The sequence below is a fragment of the Pyrus communis genome, chromosome 2, assembly GCF_963583255.1.
Source record: "Pyrus communis chromosome 2, drPyrComm1.1, whole genome shotgun sequence".
NCBI classification, from domain to species: Eukaryota; Viridiplantae; Streptophyta; class Magnoliopsida; order Rosales; family Rosaceae; genus Pyrus; species Pyrus communis.
This window is the reverse complement of record NC_084804.1, coordinates 18,733,009-18,744,822: the sequence shown is the minus strand read 5'-3', so window position 1 is coordinate 18,744,822 and position 11,814 is coordinate 18,733,009. Positions and strand designations below refer to the sequence as shown.

General features: G+C 33.4%; 1 long non-coding RNA gene and 1 pseudogene across 1 annotated transcript; both read right to left on the bottom strand.

Moving 5' to 3' along the window:
- Positions 1-490: 490 nt before the first annotated feature.
- Positions 491-3,862, bottom strand: LOC137724903 (beta-glucosidase 12-like; annotated as a pseudogene).
- Positions 3,863-7,366: 3,504 nt separating this feature from the next.
- Positions 7,367-8,804, bottom strand: LOC137724080 (uncharacterized). The gene is made up of 3 exons (XR_011067169.1): positions 8,660-8,804; positions 7,662-7,755; positions 7,367-7,560 (listed from the first exon to the last, which is right to left on the bottom strand). It is a non-coding gene; the product is annotated as an uncharacterized lncRNA (long non-coding RNA).
- Between the last annotated feature and the right edge of the window lie 3,010 nt (positions 8,805-11,814).

Sequence of the window (11,814 nt, the reverse complement as noted above, 5' to 3'; positions counted from 1 at the left end):
GGTTGCAAGGAAGAGAGGGGTCTTGGGGAAGAACATGGGTTATGGGATTTTTTTTCTTTTTTTTCTTTATAATTTTTTTTTTAACTTTTCTTTAATTAATTCTTTTTAAATGAATGAAAAAATATTTTTTTGCCATGTGGAACAAAGTTGGCAGCTACGTGGCACAACTATGGCAGCCACGACAACTCTTAACAGATCAATGGATGGAAAATGTAACGGAGGTACTATATTGAAATAATATAGTAGGTGAGGTATGAAAGTGAAATGTTGTGAAGATGTTGTATGCGATTATAATAGACCCCAAACCTGAGGTGATAAAGTGTAATTTACCTCGATGAATAAGTTATTCCTTTATAGGGAGAGCTTTTACTGTAGCATTCACAGTTGTTATAGCTTTTTATTGAATTATTGAATCTCAAAGAATACTTACATTATTGAAAGGAAACACAAATGCGGAAGGAATTGAAATACAAATACATAAACAGCAAAATTATCCACTTAAATGTTTATAATGAACAATAACTTTCTTTTAATTTCTTCAATTCTTCTTAAGCAAATTTTTGAACCAGTGTGCTGAGAGTTTTGGGTGTCTTTTCAACCCATCATTATAATCCACGTAGTTTAATCCAAATCGGACCGTGTATCCAGAAGCCCATTCAAAGTCGTCCAACAATGTCCATGGAAAGTATCCCTTCACTTTCGCACCATTTCTGCACACACATACACAAATGTTCAAATGGATTAGGTCAATATAATGATCAAATAACCATAACTTAAGAATGCTAGGCAGCATATAGCCCTAATTAATTTGTTAATAACTACTTACTTGATCGCCGCTTGAAGGTAACACAGGTGACGGTAATGGTAGTCAATTCTATTGGTATCATGAAGAGCCTCGTCAAGTGATAGTTTCGGATTATTCAACTCTGATACACCTACGTACATATTATTGCACAAAAAAATAAATTTATTTTTTTCCTCCAAAAATATAAAAAAAACGTGTAGTTTCATTTTACACCATTATAAATATGTGAAACTTTTGCGAATAATCAAGGCTTAAAAGTATGTATTACATACCATTCTCAGTAATATAAATGAGTGGATCATTATATTTTTCCTTTGTGTAGAGCACAAGATCGTGAATTCCTTTTGGATATACATATAACCAATCTGAAGCAGCCTGCAACACCATTTCAAGATAATACGTAAATGTTGGGGAAAAAAACTAATCCTCCAATTGCAAATAGCTCAAAATGATAAATTTGATGTATACCTGTGGACCAATAAGTACTCCATTCAGCTCAGCTGACAAAATATTTACAAACATTAGAATACAATTGGTGTAAATAGTAGAATATAATTAATATAATTCAGAAGTTAAACTTGGTCAAGAAGAACAAAGAACTTAAGCTATTCAAAGTAAGTTTCCCCTGGCACTCACTCGTAAGATCAGCTTGAGGATCTGTTACGTAGCTTGCTGGTTGTGAATTGTTCTTAGGTGTACTAGTTGCGTATCTAGCAGTATAATAATTTATTCCAAGAAAATCAAGCGATCCGTTTAGCAACTTGGATTGTTCTTTTGTGAATTTTGGCAATCTTTTTCCAACAATTGATCGCATGGTGTGTGGATAGTCACCAGTTGTTAATGGCTCCAAAAACCTACAAAACAAGAAAATTCCAAATATAAGACGAATTATAGCATTATATACAAAGAGTACTGCTGGCTAGGTAGTGTCAATGTTACAAGTCATAAGTAAACATGTAATTGGGTTTATATATAATTTAATAATACACTTGCCATCCAAACATAAAATCCAAAGATCGTAAGGCAGCATCTTTGTCTTGCTTTGACTCCGAAGCAGGCTCAAACCAGTGTGACACCAATGTTATTCCTATCAAGCCTTTCTGAGATGCCTACGCAAAAATATGAATTTTGGTTGAATAAATAGGAGTTATAGAAAAAGATACAACCTTTAGATTATCTTACTACCGAGAGTATTCCCTCTTGTATTACAACTCAATAATAAGGATTAATATAGAATTCTCAATTAGGAGCCAATAATCTGACCCCAAAAAAAAAAAAAACAAAAAGAAAAAAAAAACAGTTATTGAACCTGATATCTGTTCTTGTACAATTCTACAGCTGCTCCATGAGCAAGAAGAAGGTGGTGTGCCACCAAGTATGGTTCAATGGCTGAATCTCCACCGGTGCAGTTTAGGTTTTGCCAAGAAGAGCAGCGTCCCGGTGCGTAACTCCCAAGAGCATAACCCATATTACAAAAAGTATGCGGCTCATTTAACGTGAACCAGTGCTTGACTCGATCACCAAATTCTTTATAACAAAGTTCTACATAGTCTTTAAAATGATCGCTGTAGATACAAATTTATGTTACGTATATTAGTATGTATTTTATCAAATTATCAATGAGAAAATAAATTTTGTTCACTTACACAATACGAGGGCTTAAGAAACCACCATATTCATCTTCTAAAGCTTGGGGAACATCCCAATGAAAGAGTGTTACAAACGGCTTTAAACCTGTAATACATGATCAGTAAAATCAAATTAAAAGTCTGACAGAATGATGTTCTAAAAAATCATGTAATAATTGTTTAAGGTAGGATGATTAACCATTGCGTAGGAGTTCATTGATGAGATTGTTGTAATAATCAATTCCTTTCATGTTAATGCCACCACTTAACGTTCCATCTAATTAGAACAAAAATAACAAGAAAAAAAAAAAGGGTTACCCAGTAGATAACTCAATCACATTACTTTAGTTAAAAGTATATAAAAAGAATAATTTTCTTGTAGGAAAAATAATTCTTATGCACAATATTGACATTGGTCCCAACGAAATATGAGGATGTGGAGGAACTTACTTGGTAATAATCTGGACCATGAAATAGAGAATCTGTAAGCATCCAACTCCATATCCTTCATAATCCCCACATCTTCCTAGAATGACAAAAGTTTAAAATTAAATATTGAGGATCTCATTAAACATTGTCCTTTATTTATTTATTTATTTATTTATTTTTTTTTTTGTTATAAAGGCTCCAATTTAATAGGTTAACATGTGCCCTTCAAGTATAAAGGGTCAAGAGACAAAGTTATGAGGTTCTAGACCTTATAGCGGTGATATTGATCTATAGCAATGTCTCCGTTACCGCCATCAGCGATTTTTTCTGCAGTTATTCAAAAACATAATGGTGAAATTCATATCATGTGCAAAGTACTTTATATGCGTGCACATTGATGAAGTATATACGTATGTTGTACATATCACATGACCACGTACAATTGGTCTCACAATAAAGTGCATGGTTATTAGAGGGGTTGGAGTTTACTTGTCCTCACGAAGAAAAGAATGAGGTGCTATTTATACTCCTTTGAAATGAAGTAGCTAAAGTTTTCATATTAATTACCAATTGATTGAATCACAGACCTGGATGTTTGTGGGTGTAGGTATCCCATATGCTTGGTCCTCTTCCATCTTCTTTTACTGCACCTTCGTACTGAAATATACACACATGCATATACGTAAGAGTACTACTACACACGCAAGGAAGATGTCAACATTATAATTCATGCATGGATGCTAACTGCATGTATAAAATACACCAAAAATATGGTAAATAATCCAGAAGATATATATACACTAACCTGGTAAGATGCGGAACCTGAGCCAAATATGAACCCTGGTTCAAAACTGCTGCGATTGAGAAATTCGCAAAGAACAGGTGGATCCGTATTAGTTCCTTTGCTATTTGTCAATGCAAAGCCAATGAGTAGCAGCACACCAAAGAGCAAAGATCGTGAGTATTTCATTGCCATAACTTGGGAGTTTTGATATCGATCGAGATAATTAAGTTATCTCCTCCTGGAAGATTGCATGGGGTTTATATAGATAAAGGGAGGAAGGGATATGGTGTCTACGTACTAGCTCATGAGAATAGTAAAGGGTTAGAATTTGTCAACAAAATTGGCTTTGAAAGTCCTAGTTTAAAGACCAAGTCATGGTCTGTAGTTCAAAATAAAGCACATTTCAGGTGCCCAAAAGTTGCGTGCGTACGTAGTAAAAGAATGGATAATCCGTGCGTTCCACCAATGAGGAATACACATATTCTACAAATTTTATATCGTGATGATTCAGTTTCTTAATCTTTATTTGAAGATCATCGAAACAAAAAAAATTATTTGAATATGAGATCGTTTAGTCATTTAAATATATGAACCCAATCAACAGTATTAATACTAAGTAAAAGATTTATAATGAATTATTCATTTTATTGATATATTTGGATAACTAAACTGTCTTCAATTTGAATAGTTCTTTGTATATATGATATTCAAATTAAGATTAAAAAATTAATAACTTATACTATATATATAAAAATACGTTATTTATACAAAAAAAATTATTCCTTGAGTTGAAAAGTAAGATAAATGTACACAACTGTTCGATCAATCTCATCTTAATTTGAAATGATCAATCCTTGAGTTAACATTGAGTTTTCGAGCAAAAGAAAACGTTAACTGCATTAGGAAACAAAGAGTCATTTATCTTCATTTTATATTATGTCTGCCCAACTGTTGAAGGCATAACTTTTAAAGTTGAATATGGTAGATTAGCTACAGAGAATTGTTCAAACAGTAGATAATTATTTGACCGAACAAAAGAGTAGAAATTTATGAACAAAATTCTTTACGTAAGTATAGAACCGATAAAGATGAAGAACTTAGTCTTGATCTTTTTCTTCTTGTGAGAGTTTTAATATTGAATATGTAGACCCAGTGGTTTTGGAAATAACTAGGTTCTCAAGTTGGCTATTTTGCTCCTAAAGATTGTGAAGGGATACCATTGGGGTGGCTTTTAAGAAGGTTTGGACACCCTTCAAAGTATAGTAGTAACACATTCTTCTTGCTAGTACTAGAATGAGAATAGTAAAGGGTTAAAATTTGTAAACAAAATTGGCTTTGAAAGTCCTAGTTTAAAGACCAAGTCATGGATAATCCCTGCGTTCCACCTACGAGGAATGCACATATTCTACAAATTTTATATTATGATCGTTTAGTTTCTTAATCTTTATTTCAAGATCATCCAAACAAAAAGAATTATTTGAGTCTGAGATCGTTTAGTCATTTAAATATATGAACTCAATCGACAGTGTAGACACTAAGTAAAAGATTTATAACGAACTATTCATTTTATTGATACATTTGGATAACTAAACAGTCTTCAATTTAAATAGTTATTTGCACCTATGATATTCAAATTAAGATTAAGAAATTAATAACTTATACTACAGAATACATTATTTATAAAAAAAAATTTATTCCTTGAGTTGAAAAGTAAGATAATGTGCACAACAGTTCGATCGATCTCATCTTAATTTGAAATGATCAATCCTTGAGTTTCCCTTGAGTTTTTCAGCAAAACAAAATGTTTTCTACATTTGGAAACAAAGAGTCATTTATCTGCATGTTTATATTATGTCTGTCCAACTGTTGAAGGGCATAACTTTTGAAGTTGAATATGGAGGATTAGCTATAGAGACTTATTCAAACAATAGAAAATTATTTGACCCAACAAAAAAGTAGTAATTTATGACCATAATTCTTTACGTAAGTACATAATCGATAAAGATGAAGAATTTAACCTTGATATTTTTCTTCTTGTTAGAGTTTTAATATTGGATCCGTAAACCCAGTGATTTTGTGAAATTGTCTTTCCACGCTAACTAAGAAGGCATTGAAATAGCTAGGTTCTCAAATTGGCAATTCTGCTCCTAAATATTGTGAAAGGATACCCATTGGGGTGGCTTCTTCCTGGTAGTACAAGAAATTGATTAGCAGTTTCAAGAGACTCGTTTTTTATTAGCTTACATCTATTTATTTTGATTTAATATTTGATTTAAAAATTTTCAATTATATATATTTTTATAATTCAAAAACACAAAAGTTTGACCCCCCCTTCAAATTTTTCTAATTTTTTTCTTTATTTGAAATTTTGGGACTTACATTGAATTTTAATGTGTCTCACAACCTGAAGGAATTAGGAGGGGCACTTCATTTTTGGATATAGAATGAATAGGTTCTGGGGATCAGAGAATTAAGGATACCCACCAAAAAGACTAATCATATCCATAATGATGTGCCGGAAAGTAGAACATTTTTGTTACCCGACCAACCCTTAGGAGAAGCAAATACAACAGGTACACTAATTAGTAAGACTAATGAGGTAGCAATTAATGCAAAAAGGGCCAATTGGAAAGCAATAGTCATGTTTCTATTCCTCCAATCTACCTACAAAAGAATTATACCATTTGATCCCTTTATCAGCCAAAAAATTGTATGCCTTATATACTGCTTTTGGGCAACCCTCTCAACAACTAAGAGATCCATTCGAGGAACAAGGGGAGGATCCATACTTCAATTGAGATAATGAGAAATCATGTCACCTTTTTAGTTGGAACTTTAGGTGGTTCTCGAAAAAACATAGCGAAAAAAATTATTCCCAGAGTTGAGACTAAAATGAATGTATAAACTAATGCTTCCATAGATTCGATTGTGGTTTACAATTATAGCTTCCATACCTGTTTATTTGGAATCGTCTCCTGGATAAATAAAGAACAAGAGTCAAAGAAAAGGCAGTGATTCAAATCAAGATTTATCTGGTAACCCATCTAAAAATCACAAAAAGAACATAAAAATGAAAAGTAACAAGTAACAAAGCATATTGCATCAGACTACTTGTCTTCTTGTAGTTGGATCTCAAAGGTTTTGGAATGCTCCAAATTCCACTTGAGCATCTAAATCTGGATCAATACCAGCAAAAACATCTCAAAACAAGGTTCTAGCACCATGCCAAATGGAATTATTTTTTGTCCCATAATCCCCCACTACTATATATATCGTGAAACGTGACATCTGTTTGCATTTTTTTTTGCTCATTCGATTTTTTTTAAGCATAACAAAATATAGCGTATCTGTATTTTTTTAAAATATAAAATATTCTTCCTCTAAATATTCCTCAGCTCTAATTAATAGAATTCCTTTTATCCATTTCTTCCTCTTCATCGAAAGATATATCTTTCAATACAATAGTTATATAACAAGTGGATCTTTTTATAGGATAACCTCGTTCTCGAGCCAAGGGCTTTAAATTTTTCACAGTTGCGTGTTACAGTTAACCCCAACCACAAGGACCACTCTTGTGTTATAATAATATAACTTAAAATTAAGTGAGCAATAAAATTAAAGAAGGGACCGACATTGAATTAAGAAAAATGATAGAAGAATTGTTATTTTATAGGTTAATAGGTTATTTATCATTGTCATATTCCCCAAAGTTTATTTTTTGGACTGTTTAAATTGTTCGAGTTAACGTAGCTATGCTCTTGTCAGTTTTGGCTCATAATTTTTGGATTCGAATGTGCCCTTGACTTTGCTGCCAGCTCGACCTTCCTCTTGTATACGTCTAGGCACACTTGGTCTAACTGAAGAAGCATTTTGTCTCGCTCTTCATCACTCTCGCCAACTTCATTCCAAATTTCCTGCATTAATCATGGATTAGTTCAGCCAATCTTTAAAGTACATACAAAGAAGCGGTGGGGTAGAAAAGGACAGACAAACAAAGGTAAAAAATGTAAGTCACCTGCAGTTTCTGCAGCAAAGAACCGCAAGTGGTTTCTCCAACACGAGGGTTTTGAGCATCCACTACAGCCATTTTTGTGAAATCACTACGTTAACTGCATCATCGAAAATTTTCGGAAGGCATTTAAAGCTTTTTCAAAAAACAGCAAGAGAGAACTTAACCAGAAAAATAATGCATAAATACCACGTCTTCAGCCATATAAGACGATAACTAATCTGTAAAAGGACTCAAGCATAAGAAAAGATCACAAGCATGAAAGAACCTCAGAAGACGACGGAAATACTGAGTAGCCCAACCATTAATTGGGGTATTAGAAATCAAAACATGGTACCTCTAAACATTATTACAGAGATACCATCTATATTTCTTCTGGGTTCTGGAATCACATCTATCAACGACGAATATCTTAATCCAGAACTATATTTTGGTACAAGATGAAGTTACAAACACAAATCACACTGATCACATCATGTCACAGACCAAACAAGAATTTCAATCGAAGTACCAAATCAAAGAACCACAAACAATCGAACCATATATCATTAGTTTCTTCCATAAAGATTCCCAAATCTTATAAATCTTACCAAAGAAGACAACAACCAAAACAGCTAACTTGTTTTCCTCCCATTTTCTCACCACCCAAAAACAAAGCACTAATATTAGTAGTGCATTACATAAAATCCCACTTAATTAACCAAATAAGAAAAAAAAAAAAAAATCCAAGATTCCAAGTTCATAACCAACAACCAATCATCAAGAACAAAACACATCATGCCCAAACCCAAATACAAACCCCACTAACCTAATCACCTAAAATTCACTACAGTAAACACAAAACCCACCAAGAAATTACCCTCATAAAAAATGCATTACCCACCAAAAACCCATTAAGCCCCACATTCAATCAAGAACCCAAAAACTTCAGATCCCTCGAGAACTTGAACAAACCCCCAAAAACCAAGAAAAACACAGAAAAGCTGAGCAGAGAAAAAGCTTACCAGATCGTCCTTGAAGGTTAGGTATTTCTGGGGTTTGGGGTTTTTCAGATCTGAAAGACTGAGTGGGTGTTCTTCCTCAGTGCAACATTTGAGAGAGAGAGAGATGGAAGCTACCAAAGGACAGAGAAGGAAAGAAAAAAACAGTGTGCAGATGATGAGACAAAGGTGGGGCCCTTAGGTACCATAATCCAATTGTTCCGAAAATTCTGATTTCTCATGCCCTGGATTCTGTGGTTAATTACGAATTTGGGACTGCGGTAGAGTGAGAGTAGGGGTGTTTGCTTGTTTGACTGGTTTTTTGTCTGGGTCTCGGATGGTCAATGACAACTTGGAACAATTTCACAATTGGGGTGTAATTTCTGTCAGGTTATATTCTTTAATTCATCCAATCTAACGGTTGAAAATTAAAAAGATATGTAAGAAGTAAAATAAGATGTGTGGATATCTCACACCCCTTCACAATTTTGGCAAGGCCACGGAAATTAGAAAAACTACATCACATGGCACTGGCACTTGCACATGCGCTTAGAATTTGGCAATCACTTGAGAGAGTGAATAAACGAACTTTACGTATCATGTATAATGTGTCACGTCATATTGACGTGGCATAAAAAATTATAAAATTTTATTTTTAAAAATGATTCACTTTAGATCGTGATAGTTTTGAGCAAGGTTCTCTTGATTTGTCCCCATTGAAGATATCGTGGAGGACTCTAAAGCGCTGATGCTTTATATTTTCTAATACTTCTCGTACGCATCGCCATACATCACCTTGAATGTTTTATTTTCTAATAATAATCTCTTAACTCTGGTTTCTTTTCCAACTTGTTGCTTTATATTGCTTTTTCTATTTTCTAATGAATTGCCGTCGTTGCTTTTTAAAAAACAAAAAAAAAATGTCACATCATATAGTAATATATTTTAATTTGTCGTACCTTTAATATTATTAACTTTTTAATTCTACCAAAATTATTTAAATAATTATATAAATGAGAAAATTTCACCTTAGTAACTTTTAAAACGCATTTGTATTTGCAAACGCTTTGGTTTCAAAGCACAATCTGTATTCCAGTTATAATACTTCAAAAGAAGAAAAAAATACATAGAAAATGCCCTAAGATTCTAAACTTGTACCGCAGGGTCACAAAAACCTAATAATACATCAAATGTTTGTTTTGTTTTCTGCCGAAGTCTGAGGTATCACACACTTCAAGGAGTATGATTAATTTCTAGTTAGTTTAAAAAGACTAAGGGCTGGTTTGGTATTGCTGTGCTTTGAAAAAAAGCTGTTTCTGCTGTGCTGTGAGAATAAGCAGCTGTGAAATAAAGCAACAGAGTGTTTGGTAAACTTTTTTGTAAAAGTGCTTTTGAAAAGAAAAGAAAAAAACAGTATTAGAGTGTTTGGTAAACTTTTATGTAAAACAGATGTGAAAAAAAACCAGTTTTTCAAAGCTAGGTTTTGCAGCTTCTTGTTTTTGGCTTTTTTTCATCCAAAACTGTGAAAAAAAGCTGAAGCTGAGTGTTTACCAAACACAAAAACAGCTCCCAGCTTTTTTTTATAGCAGCTTTTTTCAGAATCACCTCAGTACCAAACCAGGTCTAAAAGCATTCAGCCCACTGGGCCACCCCTAAGTACTGTCAAATTGCTAAAATACATCAAATGTTCAATTCCAAAGGGGTTTTTTTCATTTATATAAAAAGAAAAAGGAAGTGGCATTTCTGTGATTGAGTTGAAGAATAATGGCATTGATTGGGGGTGGTCACTGGCCATGGGTTAGGTGTCATCACGAATCCCAGTGGTCTCAATCTTGATGTGCATTTGTAATCCAATTACCTGCATGCAATGCAAGGTGTATACGTTGAGAGATGAGATGAACTCAAGATTTTAATTTTGGATATTTTTTGGGAATTATTATTAACATTTTAAAATTTTCATTTTACATTCTTCAAATGTATATTTTTCTTTGTAATTATAGAATACTAAGTCTCACATTAATTGTATTCAACATCGTTGCGAAGACCCAATAGATTCTTATAACAGAAATATTTGAACATAATGTGGAAGTAAAATTACAATAAGTAGTCGGGAAAAATTTTTAGGCCTGTAAACCACACGACAAGTCTTGAGTTTAATTTCTAAGGCTCGTGAATCACATAATGGTGGGCATGGGAGGCTAAAATGTTTCTGTGAGTCTTCTCACCCCAGAATGAATGGACTGTCGTGGCGAATCCACAAGTTAATCTCATTTTCAAGAAAAAATAAACTAAGAACTAGGTGGTAGAAATTTTTTATATTTAGTAACTGTTTCCCTCTCGTCAATGTAGCCTCTAAATTGTTTAGAAATAGTCAATTTACACCAAATTCATCAAGGAGGTGTAGTAAACCTAAAATTTAAGAAGAATTTGAAAGACTTCAAAAATAGTAGATTTGATAGGATTTGAAAACTCCTGCGAATTACGTATGGATTTTAAGGATTTATGTGGACTTGGTTTATATTTTGATAGATTTTTAAGACGATGGAGTTGGTAACCCAACAGATAGTCGAGAGTCGTTGCTCTTCACCACTTCCACTCTCCCACCGCCATCGCCAACCATTACAAATTCACCATTACCCACCAAGTCTCCATTCAACTTTCCGATAAAAAATTACAGAATAAATATTTGAACATATCCCACAAAATCCACACAACTTAATGAAATCCTACAAAATTGTAATTTTTTAATACACCTAGATTTGGGTGGACTCTAAAAATGTCTATTAAATTTTGGATTGACTACACCCCTATCACGCTCCAATCCCGAAATACATCTAAGATCGACATGTGACGTCACTGAGAAACTGTTCATTTATCATGCCCCATCTCCGAGACATGATCGAAACAAGTTGATGGTTCAACAACTCTGTAATTTTTCCTTATTTCATGACTGCATCTAACCTCTGTGTTAGACTGCTTACGTACTCTAAAAACAAAATCTAGTCATTCGTAGTTGACATATATTTGAGACGAGAGATTAAGATTATCTACGAACATATATGCTCATGGATGCTTGCCTAAAACAGTAAAATGCTTGAACAATTTGACAAGAGCATTGGGAACAAGGAATTCCTACGCAATCGTTGTTGTTCAGTGCTATTGTAAGTGTTATTTACAAT